The sequence below is a fragment of the Haliotis rufescens genome, unplaced genomic scaffold (genome assembly GCF_023055435.1).
Source record: "Haliotis rufescens isolate VD_foot unplaced genomic scaffold, xgHalRufe1.0.p SCAF_16, whole genome shotgun sequence".
In the NCBI taxonomy this organism is placed as follows: Eukaryota; Metazoa; Mollusca; class Gastropoda; order Lepetellida; family Haliotidae; genus Haliotis; species Haliotis rufescens.
This window is the reverse complement of record NW_025963846.1, coordinates 20,083,424-20,103,726: the sequence shown is the minus strand read 5'-3', so window position 1 is coordinate 20,103,726 and position 20,303 is coordinate 20,083,424. Positions and strand designations below refer to the sequence as shown.

The 20,303-nt window shown below is 40.4% G+C and overlaps 1 protein-coding gene across 5 annotated transcripts in view; it reads left to right on the top strand.

Annotated features, from left to right (window-relative positions):
- The window catches only part of LOC124121880 (beta-1,2-xylosyltransferase RCN11-like), a 138,880-nt gene that overhangs the window by 82,925 nt on the left and 35,652 nt on the right, over window positions 1-20,303 (top strand). The window contains exon 1 of one of the 5 annotated variants that reach the window (XM_046485016.2): window positions 4,948-5,059. The exons of 3 other annotated variants lie outside the window; for them this stretch is intronic. The gene's annotated coding sequence lies outside the window, so the exon portion shown is untranslated. Of the gene's footprint in view, window positions 1-4,947; window positions 5,060-12,651; window positions 12,825-20,303 lie in introns of those variants that run through there. One more of the 5 variants, XM_046484968.2, reaches the window with a different exon arrangement.

Below are 20,303 nucleotides of genomic sequence, written 5' to 3'. Positions count from 1 at the left end.
GTTCACGTAGGGAGCAATTACTACGGAACATTACTGGCAACTTTTGGATTTCAAAGTCAATAATGATAATTATGTTTTCCGATTTGCGGGTGGTATTGAGTATTCAATGCCCAGAAATATATTACTATTTGACACCTCCATCTAACATTGTGCATTCGAATGGGATTATTAATATTATTGCAATTAGCGCCTACATGTCTCTACACATGTTTATCAAAGTCATTCGGGACTTTCTGATTATAATTGTTCGTAGCTGGAGACTTGATATCGTGCATAAGTCGACCAATGTACTGTTCAGATGTCGCAAACGATACCCTTGCCAATACCTTGACTTCGCAATGATATCAATCTTGTACTATAAAATAACAAATGACCTTATAAGGTTACACAAGTCTTCCTATTGTGTATTATTCGCATTAGTTCTGAGACGTTTTATGTTTATACAGATGTTAGTGTATGACTGTTAATTATGCATGCGCAGACACGCATTCTTGCATACATACGCGCCTGCTTGAATCATGACGTTTCCCAGGGGCTGTGATATCCAATTAAGACGGCAACAATGCGTCCTTTGATAACTTTTATTGAACTGCATGCTTCCTAAATGAAATGCATATATAAGCGCCCTTGCTGCGTTGCCATTGCTTCCTAACGTTCCGAGTGCAAATGCACAGTGTCACTTACATGTAATTACGCCTTGTTGACTATCACGAACGTGAAACCACCTCGGTGCATGGTGTTAACTAAAATGAATGATTTGAAAAGACACATGCCTAAATACATGGAATAAGGCATTTAATACAGACGAGTCGTGTCTAGCTGTATCGAGGAAAGCTTACGTGAGACATTAACGACAGATGGGTTTGACCTGGCATAACCCGTTCATTCCCATGAAGTAGATCTGGCGAGGGGTGTAAAGACATGGTGCCCGACCTGATTGAAATAGTATTTTGGTCCAAATTAACTCTAACAAAAGGCGGGGGCACGGGTGGCCCAGTCGTCTCAGGCGCCGTGATTCGCTGTGCAGAGTTACGTCCTTTGGATACGCCAGAAACCTATGATTGTGGGTTCGAATCCCGGTTCGTCCCGATTATGTTTCTAGGTTTGTCAGCACCATACCCGTGCTCGTGGGTTTCACCGAAGTGGTAAACGTCTGAGACCTGCATCACTTCGGGCTTTTCTCACACATTAAGCTGACACGCCGCGATATAACTGGAATATTGTTAAAAGCGCCGCTAAACCAAACTCACTCACTCACTCACTATTAATAGGCGGGCAGTGAGATTACAAGCACTAGGGTGAATCCGAAATGAAGAAGGTTAAAAAACGAAATGGTATACATTTGCATTTAATTAAAATGGTGTTGCACGGTGACACAGACAGTACATTAGGATAATGCTACCCAAATATTATCGGCACATGGCATGAAATACAAAGTTAACGAATATCGACCCTACATAGTAAAGTTGACAGATTTAACAATGAACAATTTTCTTTTCCTTTTCTCTCTCTTCTCCACTTACGCCCTTTCTCGTCCATCTACGTCCAACTTCATCCATGTACGCCCTTCCTCACCTATCTACGTCCTTTCTCGCCCATCCTCTCTTATCTACATCCTTCCGCACTCATCTTCACCCATCTACGCCCTTCCGCACTCATCTTTACGCATCTACGCCCTTCCACACTCATCTTCATCCATCTTCGCCCTTCTTCATCCATCTACGCCCATATTCATCCATCCTCACTCATCTTCACGCATCTACGTCCTTCCTACCCCATCTACGCCCTTCTTCACTCATCATCACCCATCTGTGCCCTTCTTCACCTATCTTCACGCATCTACGCCCTTCTTCACCCATCTACGCCCTTTTTCACTCATATTCACCCATGTACGCCCTTCTTCACCCATCTACGCCCATATCCATCCATCCTCACTCATATTCACCCATCTTCGTCCTTCTTCACTCATCTTCACCCTTCTTCACTCGTCTTCGCCCATCTACGCCCTTTTCACTCATCTTCACCAATCTACGCCCATATCCATCCATCCTCACCTATCTTCACGCATCTACGCCCTTCCGCACTCATCTTCACACATCTACGCCCTTCCGCACTCATCTTCACCCATCTACGAACTTCCGCACTCGTCTTGGCGCATCTACGCCCTTCCGCACTCATCTTCACGCATCTACGCCCTTCCGCACTCATCTTCACCCATCTACGCCCTTTCGCACTCATCTTCACCCATCTACGAACTTCTGCACTCATCTTCGCCCATCTATGCCCATATTCATCCACCCTCACCTATCACCATTCTCGCTCATCCTCACCCATCTACGCCCTTCTTCACTCATCCTCACGCATCTACGCCCTTCTTTATCCATCTACGCCCTTCTTCACTCATCTACGCCCTTCTTTGCTCATCTCCATCCATCTACGCCCTTCTTCACTCATCTTCGCCCAGCTACGCCCTTCCTCACCATTATCGCTCCATGGATAAGGAGGCAAGCACCACCCAAATGCAACAAAGCATATGGTTTTAATGATGTCTGTGGGTATGCTGGGTATAAAGGTTGATCCTACTGTATCATGTCAATGCACTGGTGTAACAACCATGGCACTAAGAAGACCATTACACCAAGTGGAAAAGTCAACGATCGACCTAGTTCAGGTCGTGTGAGAGTGTTTGGCCGCAGAGGAGAACGGTTTTGAAGTCAGAGAACGGGACCGGTTTTGATGTGGCTCAGTGGTGGTATGGGGATGCTTCAGTTTGAATCACAGAACCCCACTTTATCATATCAATAGAAATATGACAGGTATTCAATATAGGGACGAGATTCCTCAGCAACTTACTCTCCCTGCGTTGACTGCTACTGGACCTGGTGCCACACTCCAGGAAGATAAGGCTCGGCCTCATCGTGTGGTTACTGACTTCATGCAGCGGCCTCCCTATACCCCAGATCTGTCACCGATCGAACACCTGTGGGACGTACTGGGACGACGATTGCATGCAAACCCCCCTCCTCTTGTGGTCCATCCACCCGACGTACAAACTTGATCGTTACTTGGTGAATTCTATTAAAATCATCATAATCTGTCGATCGTATTTGTCTTACCGACCAATGTACCCATATACACCAAACCCTGGGTGTTTCCATATTTGATTCCCCGGCCGCATCATACCAATACCAAAAGACGTTGTTGTTACCCTGTCTGGCGCTTGGCAGTAAGGGGCTAAAACAAGGACTGGTCGGCTCGGAGTCAGCATACTGTGTCTGAGTGGGGTATTCATGTTAAACTGCGGCATGGTATCTCAGTGAGCTAGCACTATAAATCGGCAGGAGTCCGGACTAGTACAAGCAGCCACACACACGTGCATGCACGTCGCTATATAAGTGCAATAATCTTGGAGGCGACGTTAAAACCCATTTCACCTCACCTCACCTTCCATATTTGTTTGAATGAGTAATATATAAAACCACGTGCTCTCCACGCAGTGCTTAGATTGTCAGTAAGTACTCGGATACAGATTTCCCGTCATATTTCCGTTAACGCATATCGATCAGTGTGAACACTGCTGCTAACAGTGCGTCTGTGTTGTGACGGAGCTTTTGATTCCTGGAAAGCATACACAAGCGCCATTGTTTACATCGTTGTCATCTACAGCAATGACATAGACAAGCGTACGAAGCAGCATTAAGTATCACTTCTACGATCCAAGAACGGGGTTTGGTAAGGGACACGTTGAGTATGAGAGACGGTGGCATATTGGCCGCGCGAGTCGAACCAAGACCTCGGTGTATTTCGGTCGTTAATATAGACTGAATATAGTGTGAGTCTGTAAATCGCAACATGTGAGCTCTCACGAAGTAGCGAAATAGAAGTTATCTGCCCTTGTGTGTTGATGCGAGTTCTACATCATAGCTTCTCCCTAGCGTCTTGCTAGCTATTGCAGTTACCACGTCACAACGTTACGTTCTGGATCAATGCCCTCTGTACACACCTCTGTTTACACCAGCCAAGGGAAGGTATGTGTATTAGAAAATGGTAATGCTTTGCTGAATGATTGTGTATTCGGAGATTAATTAGCTTTAGAGAACAAGTAGAGCTTTGAGCTTCATACGACCCGCAGCCAAGTGAGTGAGTGAGTGAGTTAATATTTAACGTCACATCGGCAATATTGCAGCCATATCGTGACGAGACAAAATTTGACTTTAATAATATATATGTAAACTGTATAAAATTCTGTCGACGAAGGACAGTAAAACAACTAGACCATCACAGATATATGTTTAATACTAGTACAGAACCATAAAATATGACAATTCATAACATTACAATAGATAAAATTGGGCTATATATTACCAGCAACTAAAGTGAGGTCACCATACTGGGGACCATGGGGACTTACAGTACCTTTGCTACCTGCATGGACCCCAGCAGGATTTACACCATCCCTTTAGTCACTGGCGACCATTGACAGGGTTTAGCCGGAGATTTAAAACAAACAAATATTCTACGATTAAAACACTGGCAGACATAAAATTACTTTTATTTATGTGGGCTTACATATCCTCTCAGGGGGACAATAATTTTACGCTACTTCAGCCCGCAGCCAAGAGTTTGGTAATAACGTTAAAGGCATCCTTCAAGACACTCCGCAATGTGTGACGGGTGCTGTTACTTCAGTAGTACACGTGTCAGTTCTGTCGGTGCCGGTGGAATGGCAGCAGAATTAGAAGTTTGAAGGTTAGTTGATGAAGTCAGGCTGGTTGTATGTAGCCTTCAAAACATGGGTAATATATGGAATACTACAAGGGACATTGTCGCATTGTCGCGCTTTGGCTAATTTGGACAGTTTTTGCTTGCTTTTGCAAGGGCGACGCTGCGACAACGCTACAATGTCCCTTGTGGTATTCCATAGAAATGGCAGTGGCCCCGTGTAAGCCAGCCAACCTCGTAGTCAATCAGTACACTGTGCCAGGTCAAGATTACCTGCAACACGCACTCCCGGTCAACTGTACAACGCAGGTTCTGAAATTAACAAAGAGGTTCTAAGGTAAGGTGTGTTTAGAGAGATGGGTTGTAGCCGCTACGTATTGCTGGAGGCATCAATCCAGACATCCAGACACGCTCTCCTTCCTTATACAGTAAACTACGGTTATAACGAACACGGTTATAACGAACTGACGGATATAACGAACTTACTTTTTTGGTCCCGACTATTTGCTGTAGTTATGCTATATATATGCTTATAACGAACTACGGTTATAACGAACTAAAATTAGTAGTCCCTTTGAGTTCGTTATAACCGTACTTTACTGTACTGATAATGCGCGCACCTAACGTCGCAATGCATTTCTGGTAATTTGACACTCCACAATGATTTGTTGTTTTCTATATTGTAAATATGTGAATACGTTTTGAATAGTCTTTGTAAAATCCGCGTGGAGTGGCCATTAAATGTATTAATTTTTATAATGTAACAATGTTGTAGTATATTGGAGTTAAAAGGAAATATCTGTTTGTCAGGTCCAATGTGCGCCAAAGTCCGCCCCATATAATGATCAGTGACAAGCAGATATGCGAAACGGGTTGAGCTTTATAATCCAGAGTATGCATAAAGTCATATCGATTCATCTCCATCGTATGACGTCATATGAATATCATTTCAAAGATGCTGATCGTGACATCTCGAATAACGCAAAATAGAAAAGAGGGGAATGTCCGAGTAACTCTCCATTCCTTAAAAGTAATGGGCCTCCGCTCCATTATTTTTAAGGAATGGAGAGTTACTCGGACATTCCCCTCTACATAATGACCTAATTGGCACAATATAGAAAGGTATAAGAACCTAACATTCACTTCACACAACGTGATTTATCCAAGTTACATCTATACCCACTGTACAATTATGAATAATAATTTGCTTGAAAAGGTCTTTGACTGAAGTTGGACTAGAGCCAGCAGATAACCTGGCTAGAGTTCCAATTATGTCTCAGCATTGCTTCCGGCTTGTCCTGTGGATTCAGTCTCACGACATCCCATGATTTCGAGCATATAGAATTTGCAGACAGACACTGATGGCAGAGTACTAATTTGTTTGTGATGTTAGAAAAGTTAATGCATTTTAAAGTTTCACGGAAGAAAGAACTAAGTCGCCGCTACCTTTTTCACTGTTTGTAACCAATGAACCACTGGACAACATTTCCTTTCACGGTTACAATTACTTTGTAATGAAATACCTAGGTGCTTATGACTTTGTAATTCTTTGATTTCTGTGCCATTCCTGTATAAGTTAGGTTTGCGACTAGGGTTTACTTGACGGGTAAATTGAATAGATTCTGTTTAGACTAGATTTAACTTGCATCTTGCAACCTATTCTGAAATTTTGTCTAAGTCATTACTGATATTACAAACGCCGCGATATAACTGGAATATTGTTCAAAGCGGCGTTAAACCCAACTCACTCACTCACTGATATTACAAGCAGCTTTATCCGGATCGTCTATGATCAAATAGAAAGATGTGTCATCAGCAAAAAGGTTTATCATACTATTCCTTCCTTCAATAATATCCCTGATACAAATAATAAACAATAACGGTCCCAAGACCGAGCCCTGTGGTACACCTACCAAGACTGCCTTTTGATCTGAACTATAGCCATTCACAACTTAATGCCGATTTTCTAAGTAACTTTCAAACCATCTCAATAACTTTCCACTGATGCCAAACAATTGTAGTTTATGAATTATTCCTTTGTGACAAACTTTATCAACAGCTTTACTCATATCACAAAATACAGCTCTAACTTTCTTACCTTCACTAAAGCCTTTGCAAGATAGTCTATAAATATGTTAACTGATTTGAGGTGGAGTCATCCTGCATAAATCCACATTGTAGGTTATAGTACATTATTATTCATTCAATAGTTCTACACATGTTTGGATATACATTTTTCAATTATATTTGCTGAACAACTTTGGAGTTGTACTAAACAGTACATTAAGGCAAAACATGTATTATTTCGTAAAAGGCTACGATTTAAATTCAATTCTAAATGGTAATTCAAATGTAACGACAGTAACAAATCTTGAAATTTTGAAATCGGTGCACAGTTTTATTCTATCTTCTTGCCGATTTAGAGATTTTGTGTGAGATGATGGCTTTGCTATATGATACTGCGATGTTGTTATGATATAATAATAATGTAATAATAATAATAATAATGTAACTGTAGATATGGAAGATAATTCAGTAATTAAACACTTACAGGACAATACTTACCTTTAATGCCAATTATAAAATGTATGCTATTGCTATTTCTCATGTCACTATCAATACATTGCTATTTGTATATGTATCATGTTTGGGAGAGGCATTCAGATAAGCAAAGCTTGCTTGTTTGCCAATCCCTCCACTTTATGGAAATATATATGTTTATATCACTTTGGAGCGCGACTAGTCTGTACATTGTATGTTCATTCACGCTATTTTGTTATGAATAGGAATGACAAGAGTTTCTTTCCATAGTGATGGTAATAGTGGGCGCTGAAGAGTAATTGAAAAGTTTAGACAGGTTTGGAGCTGAAGTGTAAGCTGTACTTTTAAAGGGCAAGTTCACACGGAAATGAACCTATTTTTCTTGTACTTTTTCCACATTAAAACCGTTAACCTAGAAGTGTCATAGACAAAAATATAAAAATATCACTAATAATTGACATATTTTTTGCATTAAAATGATTTATATTTTTCACATTTACCAAGTGTTCTATTTCCATAACAAAAACCCCATGGCTTATGCCCCTTGCAATATGACGTCATTGGTGCCAATTGATAAACATTATGAGGTCATCATGCTTTGTTAGAGCCGCTTCACGTGGTGTAGGTACAGGTGTGTGATTCTAGCGTCTCAGATGCCAGCCAGCATAGTGTTATGCTGAGTCACCACTGCGCCGGAGTGTGTCGTAGGCCATGTTGTTTTACCACAAACTGGTACTTGATATCTTTTGCGTTGAGAATAGACAGGGACCCAGTTGAATTGGCACCAATTACGTCATAATCTAAGGGGGATAACTCAGGCCTGTTGAGCCCGAAAAACGAAGGCCTCATAACGTCATATCATTTTCACACTATTGTGAGCTTCCTACTTTCACTGTGAAAAAAATGAGTGTATATTTTCAAACACAGATACTAACTAATTCTAAAATTGCGTTTTGTTTAGAAAAAGATAGAAAGTGACTTTTGTGTGTACACTTCCCCTTTAAGTATACTGTTGGAAATGAATAAGGGATGATTTAGTATTAGACACAGTAAAATGATATGCTATCATGGGTTAACAGGCATATCTACCAAATAGGCGTTGGAAACAATGCACACAAACACATCTCAACATTTGTTTCTGACATGTGTTGAATTTTTATGCTCGCTGTTTCAAATGTACCAACGGGCGGTCGGGTAGCCTAGTGGTTAAAGCGTTGGCTCGTCACGCTGAAGACCCGGGTTCGATTCCCGACATGGATACAATGTGTGAAGCCCATTTCCGGTGTCCCCCGCCGTGATATTGCTGGAATATTGCTAAAAGCGGCGTAAAACCACACTCACTCACTCAAATGTACCAACAGTGAAGCTATTTACCCTACATTTTTCATTGTTCACTTATTCGTTTCCGTCGGTATATTATATTTCCAATACCATCAGAGGCAGTTGCCTTTGTGTCCACGGGCAGAGGTATATCCTAAACTTCATCAAAATTACAATTAACAATAGATTTTTTTATTTAAGGGTGGGCGGTCCATGTCACGGTTACATATGCAGGATAGGACAACAAAGAAAGTTTTTTTTGTGTTTTTTTTCAACTTTTATTGTTCCCAGAGTTACAGATTAACACAGTATTCCGTTAAAAACATATTTTGGATTGTATAGAATGACACAATACACTCTTTAAAAAATTCCGATGAGAATAATAACTCACTATCAATTATCAGCAAGTCAGTGTTCAGACCATCTAGTTCTGCTGAGGAATAATGACACACGCTACGTTTAAAGGAATGACATTTAGGGATTATGTTTTTATGGTTACAAATATTGGAGAGTGGTCACTACAAACTGGATCAGGTACACCCGAGCACCGTGCACTATCAACGTCTGTCACAAAACAGTAAGTCTATCATCGTTGAAATGTTCGGTGATCCTCGTAGGCTCTCTAATAATTTGTGAAAGTCCATGCACCATTTGCAAATACTCCATTTCTGGATTATTCTCCTCGAAGTATATCAATATTGAAATCTGCTGCAATTACAGTGTACATATTCATATTAACTGCGCCCCCTATCGATTGATCAGTTATATACGCTTAACTCGTATCTGCACGATATACAATACCGATTAAGTAGCCTCTAGCCCAGCTGTAAGAAGCTAATCCATTTGTTTGGCACACATATTACCTCTAACTATATATTAAAGCCTTCCCCTTGAGTTGTCCTGTCTTTTCTAAATGGAACCTGGAAACCAGGAATAATTATCTCGCTGTCATGTATACCTGTGTGTAACCATGTTTGAGATATGCAAATTACATAATAATGACTAACTCCACTTTCAAGGATACAGTAAAGTACGGTTATAACGAACTCATGGGGACTACTAATTTTAGTTCGTTATAACCGTAGTTCGTTATAAGCATATATACAGCATAACTACAGCAAATAGTCGGGACCAAAAAAGTAAGTTCGTATTATATCCGTCAGTTCGTTATAAGCGTGTTCGTTATAACCGTAGTTTACTGTATTTAGTTTGTCTTTAATACTGCGAATGTTAGCAAGAAGACTCCCCCCCCCCCCTAATCGATGAATGTCATGTGCAAAAATACGACAAACCAATCAGAATGCGAATATGACTTCGGTCAAAGAATCCCTCAGGGATAATTTTTGATTTTATATATGTCTTGCATTTAAAAATACACCCAAGATACAGTTACATGCGTTCAATCATCACGTATAAAACTGTTAGTCCCGATGTGTTTTCAATAGCATCTGGAATATTCGTGATATATGGGGGAAATATACGTGAATCATTACGCAACGAGTTGACAATTCTTTTAGCTATGGGGGCGGTCGGGTAGTCTTATGGTTAAAGCGTTCGCTCGTCACGCCGAAGACCCAGGTTCGATTCCCGACATGGGTACAAAATGTGAAGCCCATTTCTGGTGTCCCCGCCGTGTTATTGCTGGAATATTGCTAAAGGTGGCGTAGAACCATACCCACTCACTCACTCTTGTAGCTATGCCCGTTTGCGCTTAGACGGAACCCAGTCTTAAAAATAGCCACAAGTGGACACGGGTCGCTGTTTGGCTTGTCCCGGAATAACACGAGTCGGTAACGAATACTGTTGAAATCGGCGTTACGCCCAACTCGTTGTGGTCATATCGTGGGGTTGTATCTTTTACGAGCGCTTCAATATATATATATATATATATTTCTGCATTGCCTGTTTTGTCAGTGCACACACAAAGGTTGTACCGACATTACTCGGAATGTCACGATGTGATTAAATTGCACCCAATGCGGAGTGCATTTCAAATCTACGCTCACTCACTGTGATATGTCTTCGTACGAAGGTGACGTTTTATTTTGGGTTTTTCGCTCGAAGGCGGATCGCAGTGCACTTCAAATTCTCCAAATTCTAAATGCATAATCTACACCTATCAAATTTGCCAACTCACAGTGAAGGCTGTGATAGCGTGCTACCCCGTCGTTTGTTTAGCTTTTTATCGGGCCATGTATGGATTTATTGTTTTATTGTGTCTCATGAGCCTTGTGGCTGAGCGCCACGTTTAGATTATATGACTGTCCATTTTTATTGTATACACAGCTTATGTACCGCGTTTCACATAATCTCTCTCTCTCTCTCTCTCTCTCTCTCTCTCTCTCTCTCTCAAGGTGAACTGGTTGCCATCTGTTAACTGCGCCGTGTTGTAAATACAACTATGATTTCTTTTCTATGCGACTTTGCAGTATGCTCTAATGTACGGAAGCGTAGTAGGGCCACGGTGAAATTTTCTTTTGCCTAAGTATCTCCTACGTAAGACTTCCTATCTCCTACGTAGGAGATACTAAGTCCTACGTAGGAGATAGTGATTCTAGGCCATACTAAGTCCTACGTAGGAGATAGTAAGTCCTACGTAGGAGATAATAAGTCCTACGTAGGAGATAATAAGTCCTACGTAGAAGATAATAAGTCCTACGTAGGAGATATTAAGTCCTACGTAGGAGATATTAAGTCCTACGTAGGAGATATTAAGTCCTACGTAGGAGATAGTGATTCGAGGCCATACTAAGTCCTACGTAGGAGATATTAAGTCCTACGTAGAAGATAATAAGTCCTACGTAGGAGATATTAAGTCCTACGTAGGAGATATTAAGTCCTACGTAGGAGATATTAAGTCCTACGTAGGAGATAGTGATTCTAGGCCATACTAAGTCCTACGTAGGAGATAGTAAGTCCTACGTAGGAGATAGTAAGTCCTACGTAGGAGATAGTAAGTCCTACGTAGAAGATAATAAGTCCTACGTAGGAGATACCTAGACAAAAACAAATCACATTGGCCCTTCTACGCTTCCGTACTAATGCGTTCAATCTGGTATGTGACGTGGAAGTTCAAGGCAGTGGCGATCGTTTATTTGATCACGGCCCCGGCAGGAAGTATAGCAGCAATATCGGAAAGCACCCTTGCTATTATAGTTATAGTGGGTCATTGTTTAGTCACCAGATTAAACCATGATCTAGCGAGTGTTAGAGAAGCATACACGAATGTGGACTTATTTTTGCATTTACTAGGCAGTTATCTCGGTAAAGCTGTCGGCGTAAACTGTACTGATAAATGACGCTCACGGACTCTCAATAATGGCATTTCTGTTTTGTTTATTTGGGCTGTTATATTATGACGAGAAGAGGTAGGCCCAGCTTGAAACGAGGGACGTTATCAAGGTTAACGTCATCTTCAGCCCTGCTTGTTTCTTGTTTAACGCCGCACTCAGCAATATTCCAGTATGGACCAGACAAGCCTGTGATTGACATCATGAGCATCGATCTACGCAATTGGGATACGATGACATGCATCAGCCAAGTCAGTGAGCCTGACACCCGATACCGTTAGTCTCCTCTTACGACAACCATAGCATCCTCTTGTGGTGGGTTGCTGAAACCTCTTCTCACTCGGATCATACTGAGTGCGGCGTTAAACAACAAACAACATATTGCGCATGCGGTAAGGAACAGTTCCTAAGGTTCGCACGTCCTTTCAAATTACTCTGTTCTACCGCCATACCCAACCGAAATCGTTTTTCCTGATCTATTAAATATATATGTTGTTGAGGAGCTGGCAAATGGATTACACGTAATTAAACAGGAGGAAAAATTTGAATTCAACACGGAGACAGCAAATCAGTGTGTATATGTGTTGCATTTGCGTATATTTTTCTATGAGAGCTGCTTTACTGAAAGCCCCAAAAATCCCATTATTACATTGCTGACATAAAACATGAGGAGAAACGTGTAAAGGTCCAATCACTGACGGTTACGTCACGAATCTATTTGTCATGATGTTGAAGTAAAAATTATCGTTAAATATATGTAACCCCGATCAAATATTTGCACATTTAGTCCTATCGTGTCGGGCGAGAACACGAATGTCGTGAGACGAATGTCACGTGACTAAATGACCCGTTATCCAAGGTTGGGGCTTCGCTTGCTGCAGGTGTTCTGTGTTTATCCGCGGCTGTTAATACCCGTTCGTTACCGGTAGAAGCAGGAGAGGCGATCTACAGGTAGGCCCTGTGTTGATTTGTGCCGTCGTTATTTGGTCGCTTACCTTCTACCTGTTTAGGATCAATAACGAGTGGACCAAGTGTGGACGTCAGTGATGACCAGAGATCGGCAAACTTACTATAGGCGTGTATATGTGTCTTTAACCTCAAGTTGATAGTTTCACAGGGTCGAGTGATAAGCTAAGGCAATCGTGACATTTGCCTGTTCTCTGGATAGCGTACATGTTAATATGAAGCGTTAGAGGTGGACATAGATCTGCACTTGCTGTAAAAGCCATTTTCAGCTTTTTAGGGTGGAATTATCACTAATACATGATAGATCAACTTCTTTATTACAGGTGTAACGTTATGTCAAAGTTATCAAATAAAATGTAAAATATATATACTGTTTGTTCGGGCTGAGAATTTCACAAGACAATCATTTATTTCTCTAAATATATAATACTTCAATTTTGGTCTTAATATTTGCTTGGAGATAGGCGTAATAGCACATAAGTATCAAGTATCATAAGGAAATTGTACTATAGTGTATACTATGGACTTGCATTTGAAAGTTCGTGTTTGTTCCCACAATAAATTGCAATAACAGTAAATGTAATAACGGTGCATTTGCCTTATGGCTGATTGTAGTTATAACAATGTGTTGTAGTTTCCGACACTCTTGGATTGGAGTTTGCTGATTAGAATCTGTCGACAGCTTGCATTCCATAGATTTATGAGACCGGTGGGAAGTGAATATAGAAGAGAGAAGAAGAATGATAGTTTATTTAAGTGTCACATGTTGTAAATAAGCAGGTAAATTAAATTTTATTCATATTAAAAAAACATACAACGTCCGACCAAAGAAGCCCACGAGACACTCGTGTCACTAAAATAACAATAAAAATGCACAATGTGCATGTAGTTAAATAATTGATAAAATATTTAAGATTTAAAAACATCTCATTAAGTATTAATGTTAACACAGAATTAACGACGCTGAAACATTTGATATACTAGGGCAGCTAGGATTTTACATAAATAACTATCACAAATTTGCATTAAATAAATATACTGTTATAGTGATTGTTGGAATAACAATGCGATAGAGTTGTGGTTTCCGACACTCTTGGATCTGTGGATTGGAGTTTGTTGATAAGAATCTGTCGACAGCTTGCATTTCATAGTTTTATAAGCCCAGAATAGAAGTGAATTTAGATTTTGTTGTAGTGCACTGAGGACAGATTGAGCTGCTTTGCTTCCCTTACAATATTGCAATATAACAATACAGTTTAAATAAATCCAAAAATCGTTTTACAAGCATATAGAAAAGCCTATCCAACAATTAACAAATGCCTTACATACAAGTCACAGCAACCTCCCTCTTTAACATCCTCATCAATGTTGTTGGCTACATCATTTCCACGCCGTCCGGGTGGTAGCCGGGGATTTTTACTAATAATCACTTGATCATGCTCACAGTGTTGATGTCCGTGAAGATCCAGGTTCGGCTTGGTCATGAGCAACTCTTGCTTGTCTTAAGAGACGATTAACAGGATCGTGTGGCCAGACTCTCTTACTTGGTTGATCCATGCACTGTACCCCAGACAGACAATAGTTTATTAACGTCTCACTTCTGTACATACATAAAACAGCTTTGTACAACTTGACATAGATAGAATGTACAGAACCATTCAATAGAATTATGAGAGACAAATTATCATAATTTTTATACATAAATGATATAAAGATGATATAGTAAAAAGTTATCCATATAAAAGATGTTTTCTGCGATTAAGAATTAAAAAGCAGACTTTGGCAAGTATAAAACACACACTGGAGTCACTGAAAATTTAACATTATAAGATTTAGCAATACATCCATTAAAAAGCGTTTTTCCCATTTGCGTTGATCGATCGATGCTTGTGATGTCAATCACTGGATTAGTTTGTCGATATCAGGTATATCTAAAACATTATAAGATTTAGCAATAAATCCATTAAAAAGCGTTTTTCCCATTTGCGTTGATCGATCGATGCTTGTGATGTCAATCACTGGATTAGAGACCGATGATGTATAGCTCGGCAATTGCTGATTCAGCCTCTGTATGCTTTTAACTGCTACTGGTACCTTTCTTAATCAAGTGAATAAAATTAGTTAAAATCTGTAATGTAATCAATGTAAAAATAATACCGAGTTAAGATGTAAAGGGTTTCGAATGCCAATAACCTAGCCATTATAATAATAGAAGCTGTCAATGATTATTACCGTGTCCAAACGCTTTGTAAGCCATTTAAAGTCATTTGTACGTTTAGATATACATGAATATGATGCTGAACGCTTCATCATCCACTGTGTGTTATTATTTGTAATTATAATATATTGTGTACAAAGTAGTTTTGTACTGGAGAGGTCTTCAGAAATGACCGCCATTACGATTTTTGGCGAATCCTATTTTCAATATTTATTAAAAATAATATATCGTTTAAAACATGAGTCAACTCTGTCCCCATTGTTACTACAGCTTATGAATGCCAGGGCAATAACTAAAAGCGTTGAAAACACACCTCATTCGGGTTGTTTATGCAACCAAAGAATGTAGTTCATACAACCACACCCAGCTTTAGATTGTGTTGCTCAAATAACACGTTGTTCAAAGGTTAAACCCTGAACAGTGAGTTCTGCAACGTCGCGTGTACCTGCCGCATTAACAATTGCTGATTTTTGTGTAGGACCTGTTCACCCGTTGGAGTTATATAAAAAAATTGTTATGTTGTTTCAGTAAATGGAGGTGGCCTTTGTGCTTAGCTGGGGTATTATTCAGTAACAATGCCATAATTAGAGACGGTGAACTGAATTGTTAGAACTAGATTCACTCTATGTTAACCTTGATATGTATAATATAAACAATATTGATGACGATGATGATGATGATGATGATGATGATGATGATGATACCAAGTGAAACTGCAGGACACTCAAAGTTTCCAATATGACTTCCAATCTTTATCAGTTAAATAGGAGGTATGTTTAATGAAAATATTACAAAACAAGTCAAGTGTAAATTTGTCATGGTGATGTGTACACATATTACATGGTAAAACAATATAATGTATGATTTTGTCATGACCATGTCATCACTAACGACGTACACCTTGATGTCTTAGATACAGCAGCATCACCATCCCGAACGCATTGAAAACTTGCTCACGCCGACATCATCAACATCGTTTACTGTTTCAGTAAAATAAAATTTAATTTAAACTCATGGAAAACATACTTTGAAATGAATTCCATTGAAAACAACACTGCAAGAAGACGATGTGGATGGCTGAACACATCTTCCCGAGGAAGAGTTCCCACAGCCTTCATCACATTTCCACCAGCTCGGATATAGGGTCGTGGGCACGCTTACGTACCTCAGAGCTACAGTACTGTTCAGAACACACGTCCCCTCGATCGCGACCGGGGCGAGAAGGGAACATACAATGTAGTTTTGAATAGTAGTGTACACGTGTTCCTTTATCGAATGAGGACCAGTCTAGTCTGAATAGAGATAGTAAAATTACATGTTTGCATGTAATACCGAAAGACACGAATCTCTGTTGAGCGTGGAAATTAGCTATTCTTGATGACAGTCTGTATACTGTGATCCACAAGGTACTGAATCGGGGTTACCAAGGTAACAACACTACAACATATTACCCGTTAGACACACACAAGGAAATAATACTTGTGATTTTCTGTTCATATGAAGTGGGGGCACGGAATCTCCAGTTCTCTAAGGCGCCACAATTTGTTGTGCAGAGTTGCGTCCCTTGTGCGTTCTAGAAATCTAATTTTCGTGGGTTGAATCCAAAATTTGCCCTGAGTTTGTTTCTAGGTTTGTCAGCACCATACCGTGCTTGTGGGTTTCACCGAAGTGGTAAACGTCTGAGACCTGCATCACTTCGGGCTTTCCTCCCACATCAAGCTGACACGCCGCGATATAACTGGAATACTATTCAAAGGGGTGCTAAACTCACTTATTCAATAAAACCCGGTTTTACGTTGTGTCGGTAAAGGACAATCAGGAGATAAGCGTTTCGAAATTTGACGTTGTCCCACTGTAGAGCTATACCTCGTATTTAATTTGGAACCGGGCGCTTTAGCGCTTTATCCTTTTGACTCGGTGTATATTAGAGACCCAATGTGAAATATAGAAAATATCAATACGTTTTACAGTTCCTATTGGTGATCGATCGGCAACCATTTTTTTATGAATCGACATGTAGGCTATCGATGTATAATCATACGCACGTTATTGTGCGTGAAAAGCCTTAATATATTTAAAAAGGGTTTCCGTAGCAAGAAGGGAAAGCAATCTGAATCAAGCGATCTTCAATGTCATGGTAGAATGAATTATAATGGCCCTTTTCAGCGACCAGAATGCACATATTGTATGAAATCAACCAATCAGGGGACAGCCTTGTACCGAATCATCATATGTTTATATGAATAAGAACTAGAAGTTATTCATTTCAACATGTTTATGAGGATGAAATGTGTCACAAAGGCTGATTTTTTAGATTTTCGGGAAGCGTTGTTCTATTATATGAACGTGAGCAAGTCTTTGGCCCAAGCTAATCTTCTTACGGAACAAAACATTCATCATAGCTCACCCCATTACTCATTATATTTTGTCTTGAAGATGGAAAAAAACGGAAGAAAAAGGGGCTAGTCGTCAGCCGTTTAATCAATCCATAAACCATTTTGGTTTTAATTTTCCGCAACTTTTAAATTTGACATTTCGAATGAAAAGGACTCTTTTCCTTAAACGTACGGTCCCTTGCAGGTACAGCTATTCACGATATGAGCACGAGTGAGATTGAAAGGCGTTATTAGAGCAGGTAAACATAACAAAGATGGGTCAAGCTGCTTCAGGATCCCGGCGTGGCTTAGCGAGGGTTCAAAGTACAGCGTGAAGGAAGATCTCGGATAGTTATCATGGTTAGAATGATCATAATATGAGCGAATCTTTCATTGCGACCTACGCCCAGTAGATCCTGGCACGATAAAGGGACGCAACTCTCCGAATTGTCAACGCGTTGCGGCGCTATGGACAAGTGTTACTCAGACTCAAAGTAAATAAAGAAGCGGGCGTTGAGTTTTTTTCAAAACAATATATGTACTATTAATCTTGGCAGCGGATAAAACGTAATTTTCAGACCAGCTTCTTCAATAATATATAAGTGACCGCCTCCGTGGTCTTGTGGTAGAGCGTCCGCCCGGAGAGCGGAAGGTCCGGGGTTCGATCACGGGCCGCGTCATACAAAAAGACGTTAAAAGATTGTACTTGTTGTTACCCTGTCTGGCGCTCGGCATTAAGGGGCTAAAACAAGGACTGGTCGGCTCGTAGTCAGTATACTGTGTCTGAGTGGGGTATTCATGTTAAACTGCGGCATGGTATCTCAGTGAGCTAGCACTATAAATCGGCATCAGTCCGGACTAGTACAAGCAGCCACACACACACATACACGTACATGCACGTCGCTATATAAGTGCAATAATCTTGGACGCGACGTTAAACCCAATTTCACCTCACCTTCAATAATATATACGGGGTCACGAGTGGCCTAGTCGTCTGTGACGCCGCAATTCGCTGTGCAGAGTTGCGTCCCTTGACATGACAGAAACCTATGATCGTGGGTTCGAATCCCGGTTCGCCCCAATTTGCTTCTCGATTTGTCAGCACCATACCCGTGGGTTTTACAGAAGTGGTAAACGTCTAAGACCTATATCACTTCGGGGTTTCCCCCAATATCAAGCTAACACGCCGTAATATAACTGCATTACTGTTCAAAACGGCGTTAAAGCCAACTCACTCACTCACTCACTCACTCAATAATCTATACTACATGACACATGAAATCAGATATTACATTGCAATTGAGGGGATAACATCATTTCTCGAGTTATTAAATGAACGCAATCAGATATATAACATGTTAATTCACTCTGTCACCTACGGTGGCCAATAAGGAACACGGAGTCTGTTTTTCCATATTTTGATATTTCACTAAATATGTGATAAATCATGTGTAAAGAAGATATTGAATCGCTGAAAAGTGAAACGAAAATGTCAAAAACTAAAATGAAAATGTCAAAAACCCAAACGAAAATGTCAAAACGATATTATATCTAATTTAACATATAACCTGCAATACAATGCTTAAAGACGGCCCGCAGTGTAATATTCGGATACCGACCGCTGGAAACAGTTTTGCATAAGGTAAACAAACTGATTATTTTTGGCTAAACTGAGAACATTATGTACACATATATGTTGGGTATTGCTACGCCGGGGGTTATGACGTTTAGTATTGTACCATTCAGTGGTTTATGTAATAGATACATATAGGTCGAGTTTCAGTACTGGTACAAGTTCTCTGTCTGTTTAAGCTTAGAGCACAGGCAAATACTCGACTTTCACAGCTATATTTACACTGCTGATGGCACAAACTTCACCATTGACATTCGAATCAGATTACACGATTTCAAACATGTATACGGCTCGTGCAGTCAAATGTGTGTGGTTCAAGTCCTGTCATGCTGAATGTACAAGTTTCATGAAGCACGAGATTTTCATACCTACATACACTGAGTGAGTGTGGTTTTACACCGCTTTTAGCTATATTTCAGCTATATCACGGCGGGGGACACCAGAAATGGGCTTTACACATTGTACCCATGTTGAGAATCTTCGGCGTGACGCGCGAACGCTTTATCTACTAGGCTACCCGACCGCCCCGGATAGATACGAACAAAAAACGTGTACCTTTAGGTAAATGAAATTTACGAGGCCACATGCCGGAAGAACCGACAATCATGTCATACCCGCCACCCTGAGTGGTGAGATGACAGCCATCTCAGTAATATTTTTCACAGTGTACCCATATCGGGAATCGAACCAGGGTCTTCGGCGTGACGAGCGAACGCTTTAACCACTAGGCTACCCGACCTCCCCCTATATACACTGTATATCTTACAGCACGTTTTATCAGCATATCAATGTACTCCATCTGACCGATGTAGTGAACACCCAGTGGACGAAAGTATTGACCTGTGCTCCAAAGGTGGGTCAAGCATTCTCTATTTTGACTTGTACCATATGTTCCCGTGTTGTTTTAGGTGAACAATTGACTTGCCTTTGCATGTGTTTGTGACGGGTGCAACCGGTGGAGCAGGATACGCTCACCTTTTCGCGAACACCTGGTATCATTATGTTTGATTGTGATTCATAAACATATGCTCATGATATCGTCGGAATCGTACAATCGACTCTGCTTTATGCAGATATTTCTATTGGATAAGGAAAGGGTTTTGTCGCTTTATTTAGTATATCGTTACGCTATTAATATTATTATTGGTGTTCGTACTTGTTCGTCACGTGGTATTTGTCCAACGAATCGACACGTATCACCAACAAGGGGTTAAACAGATGTCACCGTAGGGGGCACG